The following is a 20,158-nucleotide window of genomic DNA, read 5'->3' on the forward strand; positions in this document are numbered from 1 at the left end:
AGGCAGGCATGGTACCACTGAGCTAAATCCCCAGCCCCTGTATTTCTTAATTGAATTAATAACTTCAAAAGAGAAAAGAATGTTTCACTCCAAAACTACAGCAATATGGAAATGTTTCCATAAAAATCATAGAAAATATCCAAAGACAAAGACCTGAAAAGCAATTTTGAGTTATACAAATTATCACATTATAATTACATACACAAACAAAATGGCATATATAAGCATTGTGATGGTCAGTTTGTGCATAGTGGATGGATTTTGGTCTTCAGCTATTCAATAAACACTCATACAGGCATTGCTATTAACATTCTTAGTAGATGTAATTAAAATCCCCAATCAGTTAACTTTTAATAAAGAGATTAATATAGATAATCTGGGTGGTTTGAATCAAATTAAAAAGGCTTTAAGAGCAGAGCTAGAAATTCCCTAAAGAGAAACAATTCTGCCTGTGGATTGAAGCTTCATTCTAAACCTAACAGTTCATCCTGTCCTTCTTGATTGTCAGCTTTAAGGATTTAGGACTTTCCTAACCACAACAAGCCTGTAACCCAACCTTGCAATCATACATATTAATTCTTTGATTCTTTTTCTCAGGTTGAAACATGACTGATACATATATCTTCCCCAATATTTATTTGTAGCCATGATTCTTAATCTTTCTTGCCTTTGTAATAATTCACTCAAAATGTCAAGCGCTGTTATGTCAGAGACTAGGTAGCTGGTTACTAAATACATTTCCTTTTCCTCCTGGATTCTGATATTTCTCAGAATCCTCTATAGTTGGATATGCCATTATGACTGAGTTCTAACCAATGGACAGTTAATAAAACTCATACTCTCTATTTCCAAGTTTTGCCTACATAATTTAACATTTGAAATTTTTATGTTCTTTCCCCTCCTGTGATAATTTTTAAAGGAGGAGGCTAAGGATGGAAAAGCCAATAAACAAAGACAAACTGGGTTACTGAATGAATATTTTCAGGAAAACTTCTTGCTATTCAAGAATTCATGTTTTGAACATTTTTAGCAAGAATTACCTTTTCATTACATTAAATCACTGAAATTATATTAATATTGTACATGAGTTCTGCTACATTAACTACCACAAATACTTTCTGATTTTTCCAAATATAAATATTTCCATTTGTTACAAACAGTAATTTGAGCCACTACTGTTTTGTAAGTCCTTTGATTAAATAGCATACATAAAAGTTCAGAGATATTTATCCTATCTCATTACTTACTCAAAATGTCAATAATTCTCAAAGACCCAAAGCACTCTGAATGTAGCACAGCAAGAATATTAAAAAGTCTAGATCACTGAAAAATATGTTATTTCATTATACAGTTATTCTTCAACATTTTTAACCAAAGTGCAGCTTACACCACAAATGGCTTAAAAAAACAAAACAGACTTTAAATATGTACTTTATAATGTCAAGAATGTCTGCTCTCTTCATGTATTTTAACTTAAAACTAAAACCACCATGCTTCAAAAGGCATTAGTGACTTGCTACTGGTAAAGAAAACAAAATAGTATATAAAATTTCAATTTAAAAAGCACTTCACAGGAATTTCAGACTATTCATATAATATATATCAATAACCTACCTTGCATGTGTATTCTCACAGTACAAATGTTATTTCTGCTGTGGCCCTGCCACCTTGTGTTCTCTTAAGTACACAAGCAATTCTGCCTTTCTTCCTTTTTTTTATTTTTAAGAACAATGAGTCATATTACAAGTGCTCATGCTTCAAGGATTTCGAATACTTTGTTTTTTAATCAAAGGGAGGGAAAAAAACAGTTCTTGCCTTTGGCTGCATCTCAGTATGGACCAAAAAAAGTGGGAATATAATGCAAGTGTCAAGAAGCAAAATAATTCTGTTATTGAAGGGGAGAAATCATAGATGAAATGATCCAGATTTTCTGTGCATGTTGGTCACATTTTTCAGATAATTCCTGAACTCTGCTTTTACAAGCTCCCATTGTTTTACTGTGTAGTATTTATAAAGTGCCTAGAAACTCAGGAGATAAGTTAACTCAACACTCTTAAAAATCTCTGGCTCCAGACAATGTACTTTGGTGGAAAGCCAGCCTTTAAGTCTTTAGGGTAGCTTTAAGGATAAAATGATGGAAAATGAGACATTTAAAAAGGGGCTTCTCATCACTCTTAATAAAAAGAGAGGAACAGACAGAGAAATGAGAAGTATTGGATCTCCAAGTAAAAAGTGGATTTAATCAAGTATATTTATAACTATGGTGAAGGAAAACAAGCTCAATTAGAAAAAATGTAATTGGTCTCTTACATGACATATTGATTTGAAGAAAACATCCTTAAATCATATCATTTCTTAATAAATAGAATATTTTTAAAATTTACAAAAACAGAAGCATCCAATCCAAATCAGAGTTTTAGAAATACCTAATACAAATTCTAAAATTATAAATGCATTTATAAATAAGTGGAATTGATTTCTAAACATATAATTAATGTTTGAAGAATTAGTGTTCACTTATCTAAAACACCTACACAAACCTCTTCAACACTGGATAAACCTCAATTGTAAATACCATTGTAAACACAAACTGTCATATACAATTTAATCTTAGTGAAAGAATCTTACTATTAACTCTAAAGAACTATACCATTATATACAAGAATCTTCAAGCTATTTAAATTGCCAAACAGATTAAGAACATATTTTTGGCTTTGTTGGTAAATCTCTGTAAATATATTTCTCATAATCCACCAGTATTTAATTAACATATAATAACTGTCCTATTAAACCTAAATTAAAACTTTAGAAAGGAAATTAAGCTCCTTTTATGTAAATTATAACTTTTTAAAAATAACAAAAATCTCAAATGCAAACTGTCTGAAATGTAGTTTGATTTAGAAGAGTGGAAACTTTGAGATCAAAAGAAAATCAAACCTGGGGTGAAGATGACATGCATCCGTCATTTCTTTTTTCCTCTAAATTTTTTTTTTTACTTCTGCTATGAATTTAGTTGAATTCATTTAGATATCTAAGCAGAATTGGGGATCTAAAAATGTTTATATGCTTTCTGCCTCCCTAGCAACCCAATTGCTTTTGACTCTCCCATAGAAAATGTGCCAGTTTTCCTTCTGTTTACTTCCCCAGTATATCAGCATTCATCTGTTTGAATCTGCTTTAATGGAAGTCTTTCATTATGCCTTACAAGGTTTTGCTGATGGAAGGAAGTGTTCTGACAATCATGTGCAGTAGACCAAGGCTGAGATTTTGCAGTCAGACCCAAATATTAGAACCATCTCTTGTCTGGGAGCTCTGAGAATGTTTACGGTATATTCAGCGTTAGGAAATGTCTGCAGGAAGGAAAGTCCCCAATAAAGTTTGTTTGGAATTAGGTACAACCTCCTGGTTTGAGGATATTGTGCGATTTAAGAATGACATCAGGTAGGAATAAAAGACAGAAATCAGACCAAGAATGTGTTTTACTCTCTTTATAGGCAGCCAAGAATAACTTGCTTTGCCTGATCATGGAACTATTTCAATAACATGTTTAAATCTCAGGATTTTATGCATAATAAACCCATAGAAGCATTCAAGCAATGAACAACCTCCCTTGCTTAAGCCAACCGCATAAATCATTACTGTACAAAGCACAGATTATGTGTACCTGAAAAAAGTGTTCAAACAAGTATTAATAGGTATGATATATTGTATATCATCCATTCTTTTCAATGAGCTTGATAAAGATAAATTGGATACTTAAAACCCTTATACAATATCAAATTCCTACATCATTGATATCATTCTATGCAAAAGGACCAATAAAAAGGCAAAACTGTTTGGCTTAAATAGTACATCTTCTTTGATATGGTTATTGAAAATAACCTTAAAACACTAAAATGACAAGAAATATAATATAAATTTTAAAACTAATTAATTCACCTAAACAGTGAATGGAACCAATTTTTTTGGTACATTACATGGGTGATTAAGACAGCCCTGCAAAAGTGAAATCTGTACTTTTAAATTCATATTACACAAAAGATCTCAATGGTCAACTTGAAAAATACTTGGTGTAAAAAAAACATGCATTGAATGTTTAAATTTTAAAATAAATTATTAGAGTGAGAGATGTGTAGCCATTAATCTGACTCAAAATATTTCCTTTGCTTCAAACACACTTATCCCATTATGCTTGCCATTTTATAAAGCAATTCTGTAAGTCCTATTTTATATCTTTAGTAGCATTGTCATTGTCCTGAGTCACCTCGAAATGTTTACTTTCCATGGCCATCTTGACTTTAGGGAAGAACTAGGAGTCACATGGTGTAAGATCCCATGGATAAAGTGGATGAGGAAATTCCTTAATGAATTTGCAAGCCTGCCTTTTTTAAAAGCAGCATTCACTATATTTTTGATCACATGTTGAAGACCCATGAAAGAGAACTTCCAGAACTGCTTTTCAAAGTAGCAAAAATGATGAGATACATGCTCAAAGCATGGGGGAGAGGTGCTTAAGAGTGTTTGATGGGAATATGTCTTTTACTGCAATAAATTTTAATTAAAACATTCATCATAAATTTTGATCACTTATACAGCAGGTAAACACACACAATGAGAATTAGATAAAATCCAATAAACAATTTATACCTTCCAGACAAACCACAGAACAGCTGAAGTACATTTGTGACATTCCAGCAACTATCTTGTCCTATGTATTTCAACCGCTCTATACACAGAACATAATATTGGAGTTCCTAAAATTTTGTAAGCCTTATGCCTTCTGTATAAGAAGGCATTATCTGAGAAAAAAATCACATCAATCAAACATTAAATTTCATAAGAAATGGAATAATTGAGATCAGGAGCAAGAGACATAAAACTTTTAAACAGTCAGAAAAGCACAAAAGTTAAATGTCTTTGGTATCCAAGACACTACAAGAAAACTCATACTTGGAGAAAGAAAGATGGGAAGACACAGGGGAGCAGGAAAAAGGGCAAAGATATCCCAAAGGAACTCTCTTACCTTCCATTTTGAGCAAGAGTCCATTCTATTCCAAGCCAACCAGGTTTTTGGTTATTTGCTGTCTCTTCAATCAGTCTTTCTTTTTCTAAATATCCTCAATCTTACTCTATCTATTTTATACAGATGAAGGAAGAAAAGGATTTGAAATTATTTTCAACTCCTTGAAATGAAGACTCTCGATAAAGAAGATTATTTGTTGTTGCTATAATTCCATTGATTTATTTAAGAGTTTCTTGTACCTATCAATCTAATTATGGCACACAAAGGAAAAAGGATTGTTGATTGGAATAACTTATTCTTGGATAAGCTAATCTTTTTAATTTTCAAAATCTATACAACTTTCCAAAGATAACATTATTCTTACTTAATTTTACTGATACATTTAAGATATACAATATAATGACATTCATCATTGGAAATTTGCACCTTTACATAATCCATCTTGGTTCTTATTTTTTTCCCAGCGTCCTAGCCTCGCTTCACCCTCTCCACCCTTCCTTATCTACAGAGACTTTGTTTTGATTTTTTTCTTTTCTCTTATTTTTTTCACTTCCTACCTTTCCCCTACCCTTCCCACTTCCCCTACAACTTTAGAACTCATCTTCCTATTTCACATGACCAATTACACATTTTGATCCTTATTTATACATTTAGTTTATCACATCAGAGAAACTATATACTATTTCCACAGGTTTGGCCTATTAATTTCACTTGAGAATATCCTCAATGTGCATCCATTTAGCTATAAAAGTCTCTAGTTTTTTAATTCTTTATGGCTGAGTAGTAGTCTATTTTTTTCCCTGTACCAGGGATCAAACGCAGGACCATGCACTTGCAAGACAGGTGGCAGCACCACTGAGCAAAATCCCAGGACCACAGTACTCTTTTATTTAAAAACAAACAAAACCACATCTTCTTTATCCAGTCTCCAGTTGATGGGCAAATAGGCTGTTTCCAAGTTTTAGCTATTACAAACTGTGCCACTATAACAATGGGTGAGCATATATCACTGTGGTATTCTTTTAATTATTTTGAGAAGATACCCAGCACTGAAATACCTGGGTCAAATGGGACTTCACATTGTAGTTGTTTATGGTGTCTCCATATTGATTTCCACAGTGGTTGCATCAGTCTGCAATCCCACTAACAAGGAAGAAGTATTCCTTTCTCCATAGAAAACTGCCAGCATTTGTTATTGGTTGATGTCTTGATAGCAGATATTCTTTCTGGGGTGAGGCAGAATCTCAGTGTTGTTTTAATCTGCATCTCTCCAATGACCAGCGATGTTGACATATATTTCATATATTTATTTGCTGCTTTTACTTCTTTGTCTGAGAAATCATCATACTAAATGATCAAAAACTAAAAACCTTCATGCTAAAATCAGGAAAAAGACAAGGATGTTCATTATCACCACTCCTGTTCAATATAGTTCTGGAAATATTAGCCATAGCAATTAGACAAGAGAAAGAAATAAAAACAATAAAGATAGGAAAGAAGTTAAACTGTCATTATTTGCTGATGATATGATATTCTACATAGAAGACCTAAAAAACTCCACTAAAAGACTTCTAGACTTAACTGACTGATTCACAAAAGTAGCTGGATACAGCATCAACACTCAAAAATCATTAGCCTTCTTGTACACAAATAGTACACAAATAACAGACTCATTGAGAGTGAAATTAGGGAAACAATCCCTTTCACAACAGCATCTAAAAAATGAAATATCTAGAAATCAATCTAATGAAGCAAAAGACCTCTGCATTGAAAACTACAACACTCTGAAAAAACAGATTGAAGAGGATGTAAGAAAGTGGAAACACTGTCCTTGTTCCTTGGTAGGAAGAATCAATATAGTGAAAATGGTCATACTTCCAAAACTGCAATACAGATTCAATCTAATCCCCATTGAAATCCTAAAAGTATATTTCATAGAACTACAGAAAACAATACAAAAATTCATTTGGAACCAGAAGAGACCTAGAAGAGAAAAAGCCATTCTAGGCAACAGAAACATGGCAGGGGTTATCATAATCCCCAACTTGAATCTATACTACAAAGTTACTGTGATTAAAAACAGCATGATACTGCAAAAGAAACAGGCCCAAGGGCCAGTGGAATAGATTAGAAGATGCAGAAATGACTCAAGATATATTCTGCTACCTCACATTTGACAAAGGAGCCAATTATCCTCACTGGAGGAAAGATAGCCTCTTTAATAAATGGGGTTGGAAAAACTGGATTTCAACTTGCCAAAGATTAAAATTAGACACCTATCTTTCATGATGCACTAAAGTAAAATCCAAGTGGATTTAAGATCTAAATATTCAAAAAGAAACAAAAAACGTGTGGGACGATAAGCTCTTGAAGACAATGGCAGAGGAAAAGACTTTATGAACAAATCCTTAGTAGCACGGGAACTAGCACAAAGAATCAATAACTGGGATATCATCTCTTTAAAAAACTTCTGTACTGCAAGAGAAATCACCAACAGAGTTCAGAGACAAACAACATGTGAAAAATATTTTACCAGCTGTTCCACAGACAAAGGCATATATAGAGAAAATACAAAGAATTGAAAAAAAGCAAGCCTCCCAAATATAAAGACCCAACTTCAAAATGGGCTTCTGAAATGAACAACTAAGATTTTGTTCATAAGATCTTTTCCTACACAATGTCTTCAAGAGTTCTACCTAACCTCTCTTCCAGCCAGTTTAGTATTTGTATTAATATTTAGATCTTTAATTAATTTTCATTTTACTTTAGTGAATTATGAGTGATATCTACTTTTAACCTTTCACAAGTTGAAGCCCAGTTTTTCCAGCACCATTTATTAAAGAGGCTATCTTTCCTCCAGTGCTGATGGTTGGCTCCTTTGTCAAAGATGAGGTAGCTGAGTGTGTCTGGAGTTGTTTCTGCATTTTGAAATCTATTCTATTGGTCTTCAGGTCAGTTTCTTTTGCAGTACTATGCTGTTTTTATCACAGTAGCTTTGTACTATATTTTCAAGTTGGGGAATCATCATACCAGCTACCTTGTCTTCGTTGCCTAGAATAGCTTGTGCTATTCTAGATCTCTTCTAGTTCCAAATGAATTTTTGGATTATTTTCTCAAGATCTTTCAAGTGTGCTGCTGGAATTTCAATTGGGATTGCACTGAATCTATAAAGCGGTTTTGGAAGTACGGCCATTTTCACTATGTTGATTCTTCCTACCCAGGAGCAAAGAAAGCCTTTCCATTTTCTTATATCCTCTTCAATCTCTTTTTTCAGAGTACTATAGTTTTCAGAGTAGAGGTCTTCAATTTCTTTCACTAGATTGATTCCTAGATATTTCATTTTTTTAGATGCTATTGTGAATGGGACTGTTTCCCTAATTTCACTCTCAGTGAGTCTGTTATTTGTGTACAAGAAGGCTAATGATTTTTGAGTGTTGATACTGTATCCAGCTACTTTAGTGAATCTGTCAGTTAAGTCTAGAAAAGTCTTTTGGTGGAGTTTTTCAGGTCTTCTATGTAGAATATCATATCATCAGCAAATAATGACAGTTTAACTTCTTCCTTTCCTATCTTTATTGCTTTAATTTCTTTCTCTTGTCTAATTGCTGTGGCTAATGTTTCCAGAACTATATTGAACAGGAGTGATGATAGTGGACATCCTTGTCTTGTTCCTGATTTTAATATAAAAGATTTCAGTTTTTGACCATTTAGTATGATATTGGTTGTTGGTTTTTCAATGATGGCTTTTATCAGATTGAAGGAGTGACCGTCTATTCCAATTTTTGGAAGGTTTTTGTCACAAATTCATGATGGGATGTGTAAATACCAAATAATTTCTCTGGCATAAAAAGCTAAAAGTGTAAATACGATTAAAAGGTATAATTGATATTGTGAAATAGGAATAAAATGTCTAAAGGTGTAGGGTAAGTGGGGCAAGTAAAGGAAAGGAAAGAAGTGAAAAGAAAAAATATGAGAAAAGGAAAAACACAGAAACAAAGTCTTTGTAAATAGGGAGGAGTGGAGGGGGTGAGATGAGGCTAGGGGACTGGGGAAAAAATAAGAACCAAGATACATTATGTAAAGGTACAAGATTCTAATGTGGAATGTATTGTATACCTAAAATGTACCAATAAACTAAATGGAAAAAAAAACAAATAAAAAAATAAATGCTTGTTGTATTTTGTCAAATCCTTTTCCTGCATCTAGTGAGATGATCATATGGCTTTTGTCTTTGGCTCTAATAATATAGTGTATTACATTTATTTATTTGCATATGTTGAACCATCCCTTCATCCCTGGGATAAATCCCACTTGGTCAGGATATATGATCTTCTTGATGATCTTCTGCATTCTATTTGCCAGTGTCTTTTTAAGGATTTTTGCATCTATATTCATTAGTGAGATTGGCCTATAGTTCTCTTTTCAGGTGGTTAAGAGTTTGTCAATTTTATTTATTCTTTCAAAAAACCGACTCTTAACTTCATTGATTTTTTTGTATTATTCTCTTAGTCTCCATTGCATCAATTTCTGCCCTGATCTTTATAATTTCCTCCCTTGTATGAGATTTGGGTTTGTCCTGCTCTTCTTCTAGAAGCGTGAGGATCAGCATCAGGTTGTGTAATTGAGCTTGCTCTGTATTCCTAATATAAGAATTCACTGCTATGAATTTCCCTCATAAGGCTGCTTTCATTGTGTCTCATAGATTCTAATATGTTGCATTGTAATTGTCATTAAATAGTAGGAGCAGTTTGATTTCTTCTTTAATTTCCTCTGTGACTCATTATTTATTCAGAAGTCTGTTATTCAATTTCCACATGTTTATGAAAGTTTTGTGGTTTATTGTGCTATTTTTCTCCAATTTCATCACAGTATGGTCTGATAATATACAAGAGATAACTTCAATTCCTTTCACTTACTAAAATATGTTTTATGAGCACTTATGTGGTCTATTTTGGAGAACAACCCAAGTACAGCTAAAAATAGCTTATATTCTGATTTTGTGGGGTGGAACACTGTAAATATCTGTTAAGTTCATTTGTTCAAGAGTTTCATTGAGTTCTAGTATTTTGTTGTTTATTTTATGTCTAGTTGATCTATCCATTTGTGGCAGTTGGTTATTGAGGTCGCCCACTACTAATGTATTAGTGCTGATTTGATTTTTCATATTCATTAGTATTTGTTTTATATATTTGGGCACATTAGTGTTTGGTGAATATATATTAATGATTGTCATTGGTTCCTCTTGTATTGTTCACTTTATAAGAATATAGTGCCCTTATTTGTCTCTCTTATCTGTGTTGGTTTGAAATCCACTTGATCTGAAAAGAGGATAGCTACTTCTACTTTTTTTTTTCTTTTGGTTCATGTTGCTTGCTTTTCTACCCTTTAACTTTTAGTCTGAGTTTCTTTTTGAATTACGTGTGTTTCTTGTATGCAGCATATTGTTGTATCTTGATTCTTGACCCATTATGCCAGTCATTTCTTTTGATTGGAGAATTGAGACCATTAACATTGATGGTTATAACTGGTATGTATTGACTTATTCTTGTCATGAATTTTTCTTTTTGTGAAATTCTCCCCCTTTGCATTTAATTTCTTGTCGTGCCTGATGGATTCATTCTGCTGGGCTTCCTGGGGTTGTGATTCTTGTTGCCTTTTCCTAGGATATTGTTTAAATTTTTTTTGGAGTGCTGGTTTGGTATTCATGAATTTCCTAAGGTGCTCTTTGTCGTGAAAGTATCTTGTCATTCCATCAATTTTGAAAGAGTTTTTCAGTGTACATCAATCTGGGTTGGAGGTTGTTTTCCTTCAGGTCTTGAAAGCATCACTTCAAGCTCTTCTTGCCTTAAAGGTTTGTGTTGAGAAGTCTGTTGTGATTCTAATGGGATTTCCTTTGTATGGCATTTGTTTCTTTTCTCTAACTGCTTGTGGAATTTTATTCTTCTGTTGGGTTTCTGGAATCTTAAGTATTATATGCTTATGTGTAGATATTTTTTATCACAGCTAATTGGAGTCCTATATGCCTCACTTATCTGTATGTCAATTTCTTTTCCCCTACTTGGGAAGTTTTTTGCCATTACTTCTGTGAACAGTTTTTTGTTTTGTTTTGTTTTGTTTTAATGTTTTGTCTGCACTTTCTCCTGTTTCTTCATTGACTCTGATCAGTCTTATGCTACACTTCTTTGCCTCATTTAGCAGCTGCTGGATTGACTTCTTGTTCTTACTGTTCTTGTTCTTGTTCTTACTGTTTTTAAGATATTTTTCTTTTCTTGGTCATTAGTTACAACCCTGTCTTCTATATCTGAAATTTTGTAATTGCATTGGTTCATTCTTCTGTGTAAACTTTTGATGGAGTTTTTAATCTCCAGGAAATCAGTTTGCATCTGTTTTACGGATCCATTTGTTTCCTATGTGGGATTCCATCAGTCCCTCAGCTCCTCTATTTTTAATCTGTTTGCACTCTAGATTTATTAATCATGTCTTCACTTTGGGCACAATCTCTGCTATTATCTGGGAAATTATTTCTGATTTCATTTTTTCCAGGTCATCTTTCATTGCCAATTCAGGGAGTCCAGATGTTTGAGTTTCATATTGTTCCATCTCATTTCCTTTTGAGGTTGCCTTAGGTGATCTGGAAGTCTGGTTTTGAGACTTGTGTACATGTCTTTTCATTTCAGCAGATGCAGCCTCCTGCGCTTTGTTGAGGCAACTTTTTGCCCACTTAGTGGTCTTCAATTCTCAGCAAGTCACCCAGCAACCTTTTCTCTGCTGCTCACCAGTACACAAATTCCTGGGTTCAGAATGGTGGCCTTCTGGATCACTGAACTGACCTGTTGTCTGGGCTGACTTCTGGCTGGGTCCTGTGCACACTTTGGATGGTATCTGGGTGTACCTCTTGCTGGGGCCCCTATTTATTTATTATTTATTTATCCCTATTGTCTGGGAGGGCCTTTGGCTGGGGCCTCTACACCACAGTTGCTGTTCTGTGAACAGGGTTCTGGCAAGAGTCTCCTCACACTTATCAATGGTATCAGGGTGAGCCTCAGGCTGTTATTTTTACATTTGTGTAGCTCTTTTCCAGGTTGACCCTTTGCTGTGGCTTGTGTGCCCATGCCTCTGGGGTTGGGGCAGAGCCCTGGCTGGGATCTGCCTGAAGCCACAAACCCTCTGGTCCTCACAGCTGTTCCCCAGGATCTGTGCATACTTACCAATGTATGGCAGGCCTCTAGCTCTGAAGGTAAGATCTTTAAGCTAGTCATAGTATCATGGCTGGAAGTACATATCAAAGAAGCCTGATTTCTGTGTGTATTTCATACTTTGCTCCTGAAAATGAGACTCATAAGTAACTCTTCCCTCTGGCTTTAGCTTAACAAAGAGCTTCCAGCCCTGCTCTGTTTGGAAATCACTATACTTCCTTGAGTAACAATATGTATTTGTCTCCCTAATGTTCCTATAACCCCAGAAAGGTTGAAACTTGCAGGAAAGACCCTAAATGTCTATACTTATGTCAAACTGAACCCTGAGGCAATCTGTCCCCCACTGATACAGCCCAAATTATTCACTTTGTCTTTTCTTAAAATTCCCATATAATAGATTCCCATTTCTCTCAAACCCACCCAAACTAGCACAAAGTATACTGAAAAGATTCATTTCAATTCTCACACTCCTCCATTATTCAATGTGTCCTTCCCCATCCACCAAAACTAAGACAAAAACCCTCAAAGTAGGAAGAATTTGACTGTATCTTTCCACCTACTCTTGTTTGTTACTGAGTACAAGGGAGCCTATAGCATTTATCATTTATCTTTTTCCAGGCCCATTCACATTTACCTATCTTCCTCTCTGCAATTTGTAGGTTTTGCATCTGAAACACAGCAGATGTCTTTAAAAGTTGAAAGTACCATACATAAAATTGTTATTGCCTTCTAGAGAGCAGCCATAGTAACTCCCATCAGGGTAGAGGCCAATCCCTTCCCTTGAGCACAGTGGTGGCCCTGTCTTTCTTAATTATTTGTTATTAAACTAAGGTATTTGTTACTGTTGTTGCTGCTGCTGCTTCTAATGTTGTAATTGATTTTAAATGAAGAGTCTGTATTATGCCTGTAGGCAAAAAAAATCTTGATTCTATATCCATTAAATAGGTCTAGATACATATAAAAATGAAAAGATTTTAATCCAAGAAGACATTAAAGCTTCATTTGTTTTCACTTGAAAGTCAGATAAGTAATGGCTCCCAACTGGAGTGGACTCAGTTCAATTTTCCAGGTTTATATCTGATTGAGAGTTGTAAAGAAAGAGGAAATATATGAAGAATAGACAGGTAGGTGAAAAAGAGGGGATGAATGAGAGAGAGAAAAAGAGAGGAGAGGGAGAAAAAGAAAGAAGAAAAAATGAAGAGGATATAATGGAACCAAAAATTAGGCATATTTCAAGAAAAATGTTAAGCAATTTCAAAGGAAAGTGAATAATCACCACCACATATGAGAAAAAATATTTTTTTCCACTCTTTTCTATCTCAAGCACTATATCTAGTTGAAAACTGTGGACCATAATCAAAATATAATTATGTCTGAACAATAGTCTACTAAATCATTGGATCACTGAATTAAGCAGACACAATTCTATTCTCAGGACAAAATGTAGATTCTGCTATTTAATCATAGTTCATATTTCTATTTTCCTAAATCATTTTATTTCGGTAATAGTAGATCAATCTTTCATTAAAGAAAATATAATGAGGAAAATATTTATTTTAAGAAGTGGATTTTATTGTTATTTTCTCATTTTGTCTGAAGTGTTCTTGTTTATAAGGGTTATATAAAATTAAATTTATTAGTTCATATGGCTACCCCAACTAAATAGTGAATTCTCAAAGTAGATATCAGGTCTTATTAACCTTTATGTTCTCTAAACCAAGTTTGATGTTATGCAAAATTTACAGAAAGTGCAATCTTATTATGTTTTAAATAAATAAGTTTAAAAATATTGACCTTATATATTCAGGACTTTTAGTCATTGTTTCTGAGTACCTAGTAAGGATCAATATTCATAAGCAAAGGTATTTATTAACATCAATTTCAGAGCTATCTAAGGTGATATATTTGAATTTCCATTATGAATCAAAAATCCTGAAACTCATATTTATTATTCACTAATAAATATATGAGTACATTTAAAAAGAAGTCAGGAATATAACTTATGCTTATACCAAAAACATCTTACACCCTTATGATGTTTCATAATAGCCACAGTACTTTCATACACATTCTCTCTTTTATAATTGACAATCTATGAGGTATGTAAGAAAGATGAGGAAACAAGAGACTCAAAGGCCTTAGAGACTTGGACAGTGTTGCATTTTCAGTGTGAGGAAGAGTCAGGATAAGATTTTCTGAATCATCCTTTCACACCCTACCTATTTCTCCATGTAACCTCTGAATTCGCTGAAAAAATAATCAATAGAATAGAGACATTCCATTTTGAATGAAGAATTTCTACTCACTTCAATACCAAACTCAATTCTTATTCAGTGTAATTAGTCTTCTAACCTATAGTATGATTCTAGAAAATTTTCCTAAGAAAACATAAATATTTTCACAATATGAGACTCAATAATGTCTCACAGTACTATTGGGTGTAAAAAGAAGTTTCATCCTTCATAAATAATATAAAAGGGAAAGAATTCAAAGTGACTGAAAGGTACTTGGCTTGTCAGTGCAGTCATAATTCGTAATTTCCAACATCTTCATGATTCCACTCCGTGTGAGTGGGGCTACATGTAGCCCACATAGAAAGTCCTATCAGACCAAGAGATTTCTAGCTAAATATCAAATTACATTTGGCTCATCTAAAAAGAAAAGTAATGACACCCACTAGGAATTTCACTCTGCCTCACCAACCTCACCCTGCTAGCTTGGCAGATTGCACATTTCATAACAACAGAGGAATGAAACCAATATTTCCTGACAATCACTTCCAGTTTCTTGACTCTACAATAATTCTACCTAGTTGCTCAGCAATCAATATTCAGATTTCTTCATTATGTAAAAAATATGCATGTACCCTTGAGATGTAAAGTAAATAGAGAAATGGGCTAGTCCTATGTTTGTTTGTTTTCTTTCTGAATTCAAGTATCTCTTTCCTATCTTATATTAATAATGTCAAAGATTCATATGCAGGACTTTGAAGATTATCCAATCACTGTTAAGTCCATGGGATAAAAATGATTTCAGTCTTAATCACTGTTATGTAATTAGCACCTACCCAAATGCTTAGATTTCATTAGATGCTCAGTAAATATGAGTGGAAAAAAATAAAAGGAGAAAAGGGAAATGAAGACAAGGGGAGGAGAGAATGAAATAGTTTGATCTAGTGAAAAATTCAGCAATTTATTTATTTCAAGATGTTCACCGCATAAAGCACACCATAGAATAAACACAATAAAATGTTTCATTTTTTTATTTCATGGTAAGTTGTTTACATTTACCCCCACATTATGCTTTATTTCTTCCTTTATAGTTTTCATTAACCATTGATTGGATTTAATTGGATTTAACATAAAATCTGGATAATTTATTTTAATGTTGTATATGGCATATGCTAATATGATGATTCCTGTCCTTCATCATTTAATATTTTTACACTATTACTAAGTATACTATTTCCATATGGATTTTGCCCACTAGGATAACATAAATTTGTTATCTTATTTTTATCACTTCTACAAGTGTCCAAACCTAGGAGATAATGTGCATGCAGCGCAGCACCTGGGAAAAGCAAACAGTCATAGTGAGTTCAATTTCTACTGGTTCTGCTCTGCTATTTTTTTGTGCAATATAGAAAATAAATTCTAGTATATAAAATGTGAATTCTTTTTTTTTCAACAAATTTGAAGTTTGTCCACCTAAATAATGTAAATAAATATGAAAGATGGACTTTCATGACAAAATTCATTCTTCGAAATATTCGATTCCTCTGGAACACCAAGGAGATAAATTCAAGTTACAGGCTAAGGAAATTAACCCAAGAGTTTTTAGATTTCCTTCTGGCTATCTCTCTTACTACCACCACATTTAAATTCTAATAGATTCTTTAATTTCCCATTCTCTATTCTTTCACAACAGACAATTCTCCTTTTGTGAGACTGACCAGCAATAGAGAATCACCAAGTACTTTCCCACAGTCACTTGGAGCTCCTTGCTTTTCACTGATAGACTAATTAACATGAACCAGTGTGTTACATGCATTGTATTTAATGATGATACTTTGGCCTGTCTCATCCTCTCTTACATTAATACTAAACAGTATTCTACAATCATAAACTTATCCTTTTACAGAGAGTTTTTTTTCCAAATAGGATTCAGACAATAAGAAAAACTCAACTCCCTCTAATCCCAAAGGTGATAGGGAAATATGACGATCAGTATTTCTCTTCCTTGAATATATACCAGGGAATGCAGAATAATGAAAGGTATACAGAATATGTTTATTCAAGTCTTATCAAATGATGCCTTTATCATCTAAATTACCAGTACCATGAGTTTTCTGGGGTTTAGGAGCTATCAACTGTTGAATTCATCCAATCTTCTCACTTCTTCATAGCTACAATACAAAGAATCAAATACATTTGTTCTGTTGTATCATGGGTAGTAATCAACCAAAAAACTAATTAAATATATCTGTTGCATGTTTCACAAAGCTGGCATTTTGCTTTCAGCACTCTTTACTGCATTAATGCCTCTCTCAATTAGGCAGTGAGAGGAGAGGAAAATATGCACAGACTGTGCTCTGGCATTTCAACAGCAGTGATTGCAAACCATTCCAGCAAAGTGCCTTGCCTCCTGATTTAAATCTCTCTTGTCACCTGCTCATTTAAAACTGCATATGTATGTTGCATTTATTTTACAATTGAATAATTTTGCAATGGGAAAAAATATATATACTTAAATATAATATAAGAGAAAAGCTTGAGCTACAAAAAAACAATTTGCATGCCTTTAAATTTTTTATATGAAGTCAGATATGCAGTTTGTCTAATTTTCAAAGTATATGAATTGATGATAAATTTTATATGAGAAAGAAAGAAGAGTCATCTCTAAGCTTACATAATGCTAATTAGGCTTGTAAAATGGGTATAAAGGTATAGGCAATCTATTTGTGGGCCAGGGATATAGCTCAGTGGCACCATGCCTGCCTGGCAAGCACAGGGTCCTGAGTTTGAGCCCTGGTACTGAAGAAAAAAATAAACAAGCTATTAAATTCTACACTCAGAAATCCTCTTTGTACCTGAGAAAAATCAGATGTTGCCTTAGCAAACAGAGGTCCTCTCTATAAAATTGAGTAGAAAAATGAAATCATTTTTTCTTCAGCGTAAATTGGGAATTAAAATCTTTGATAATCGCTCTGTAATATGGTATTTATTTTGAGATTACTACTGTTATAGACCAATAACAATGAATAAAAACCTGATTCCTCACTCAGACTCATGTTGAGGGCATGTACATCCTACCACTAGATATTTCATTCTAATTCACTGCAGGTACCTTCTCCATGCTGTGGACATCTAATTTACATCACCAGCTTTAATCAACTGCTCTTTTGCTTCCTATTAAAACACTTTTCTTTCCCTTCCCACAGAATTCCTTCTATGTTATTGTCAATCCTCTTTATTTTCATTTTTCTCCACCTTCCACATAAAAATAATGGGGAAATACTATTTACAGCACTCTGCATAAACAAAGATAAAATCTTTGCTGTTATCAAAATTATTAATATGTTAGGTGTTAAAAAGAGATTTGTACCAGAGAGTTGCTGCTTTCCTCTATATTGTTAATCACTTGAAGGAATAGATTCTTTATGTTTTGTTTTATTTTGTTTTGTTTTTAGTACTGGGGATCAAACTCAAGTACTTGGGCTTGCAAGGCAGGCCGTAGAACAACTGAGCTAAATCCCCAGCCCAGGAATAGATTCTTTATGAATAAACTCAAATATAACTAAGGGTGAGCAAATATCTCCTAGCTAGAAAAAGCAAGAATCAAAAGTAGATGATATGAAATTCCACATAGAAGAACCAAAAAATTCCAACAGAAGACTTCTAGATTTAACTGACAGATTCAAGAGTGTATCTGGATACAATGTAAAAACTCAAAAATAAATATCCTTTTTTTAAGCCAGGTGTGGTGGCTCACGCCTGTAATCCCAACACTCTGGAGGCTGAGGCAGGAGGATCACTGTGAGTTCAAGACCAGCCTGGGCTACACAGTAAGTTCCAGGTCAGTCTCAATTACATATTGAGACCTTGTTTCTTTTTTACACAAATAACAGACTCACTGAGAGTGAAATTAGGGAAACAGACCCCTTCACAACAGCATCTAAAATCATTCTAACAAAGGAGACAAAAGACCTCTACATTGAGAATTACAACACTCTGAAAAAAAGAGATTGAAGAGGATGTAAGAAAATGGAAATATATCCCTTGTTCTTGTGTAGGAAGAACCAATATAGTCAAAATGGTCATGCTTCCAAAACTGCTATTCAGATTCAATGATATCCTGATTTAAATCCCATGGGTATATTTCACAGAACTACAGAAAACAATACAAAAATTCATTTGGAACAAGAAGAGGTCTAGAATAGCAAAAGCCATTCTAGGCAACAAAGTCATGGCAGGGAGTATCTCAATTCCCAACATGAAACTATGTTACAAGGCCACTATGTTAAAAACACCTTAGTACTGGTGAAGAAACAGATCTGAGGATCAGTGGTATATATTAGAAGATGCAGAAACAACTCTAGATATATGTAGCTAACTCATCTTTGACAAAGGAGCCAACTATCCTCACTGGAGGAAAGATAGCCTCAATAAATGCTGTTGGAAAAACTTGATTTCAACTTGCCGAAGATTAAAACTAGACCCCTATATTTCACCATGCACTAAACTAAAATCCAAGTGGATTAAACAGTTTCCACGGTGTATTTTTCCCGTCAAAGTTTAGATCAATGGGATACTTTTAAGACTCGACTTCACTATCTTCCAGATACAGTGGTATGTCAGCAAATGTGTGTACAAGTATGTAATACATAGGGTAAAACAAAAGTTACCAATGACGTGGATTATCCTAATTAATTAAATATGGATATGTATATACTAAAATATTCCGATTTATTTATACAAAATAGCATTGGTTTTCATGAAATTTATATTTGTGAAATTTTTTCCTGAAATGTGTCACAGATCTTCTAAAGATGGAATAAACTGGAAAAAAAAGAGCAATTATGAAAAAATAAAAGATTTAAATATTAAAAAGGAAACACCAAACTTGCTGGAAGATAAGTTAGATAGAACTGTTGTAGACACTGGAATAGGAAGAGACTTAATGAGCAAATCCTCAGTAGCCCAGGAACTAGCACAAAGAATCAATAACTGGGATCTCATCTTTTTAAAAAGCTTCTGCACCACCAGATAAATCACAAACACAGCTAAGGGGCAACCCAAAATGTGAGAAAAAAATTACCAGCTGTTCCTCAGACAAAGGTCTACTATCTAGAATATCTAAAGAATTCAAAAAAAAATCAGACCCTCCAAACATAAAGACCCAATTCAAAAATGAGTATCTGAAATTAACAGACATTTCTCAAAGTAAAAGCAGCAAATAAACATATGAAAAAATGTTCAACATCACTGATCACTGGAGAGATGCAGATGAAAACAACACTGAGATTCCATCTCACCCCAGCAAGAATGGCTGCTATCAAGAAATCAACCAATAACAAATGGGGATAGGGATGTGTGGAGAAAGGAACCCTTCTTCATTGTTGGTAGACATGCAGTCTGGTGCAACCACTGTGGAAATCAATATGGAGATACCTCAAATAATGAGAAGTAAAAGGACCCAGCTCAATCTTATCAAAAAAAGGAAAGAAAAGGCTCAGATCCATGCAATTAGGAATGAAAAAGGCAAAGACCCCAGCAAGAGGCTGCTATCAAGAAATCAACCAATAACAAATGGGGATAGGGATGTGTGGAGAAAGGAACCCTTCTTCATTGTTGGTAGACATGCAGTCTGGTGCAACCACTGTGGAAATCAATATGGAGATACCTCAAAAAAAATTAGAATTAGAGGTTCCATTTGACCC

Source organism: Fukomys damarensis, unplaced genomic scaffold (assembly GCF_012274545.1).
Source record: "Fukomys damarensis isolate Sample0158 unplaced genomic scaffold, DMR_v1.0_HiC HiC_scaffold_38, whole genome shotgun sequence".
NCBI lineage: Eukaryota > Metazoa > Chordata > Mammalia > Rodentia > Bathyergidae > Fukomys > Fukomys damarensis.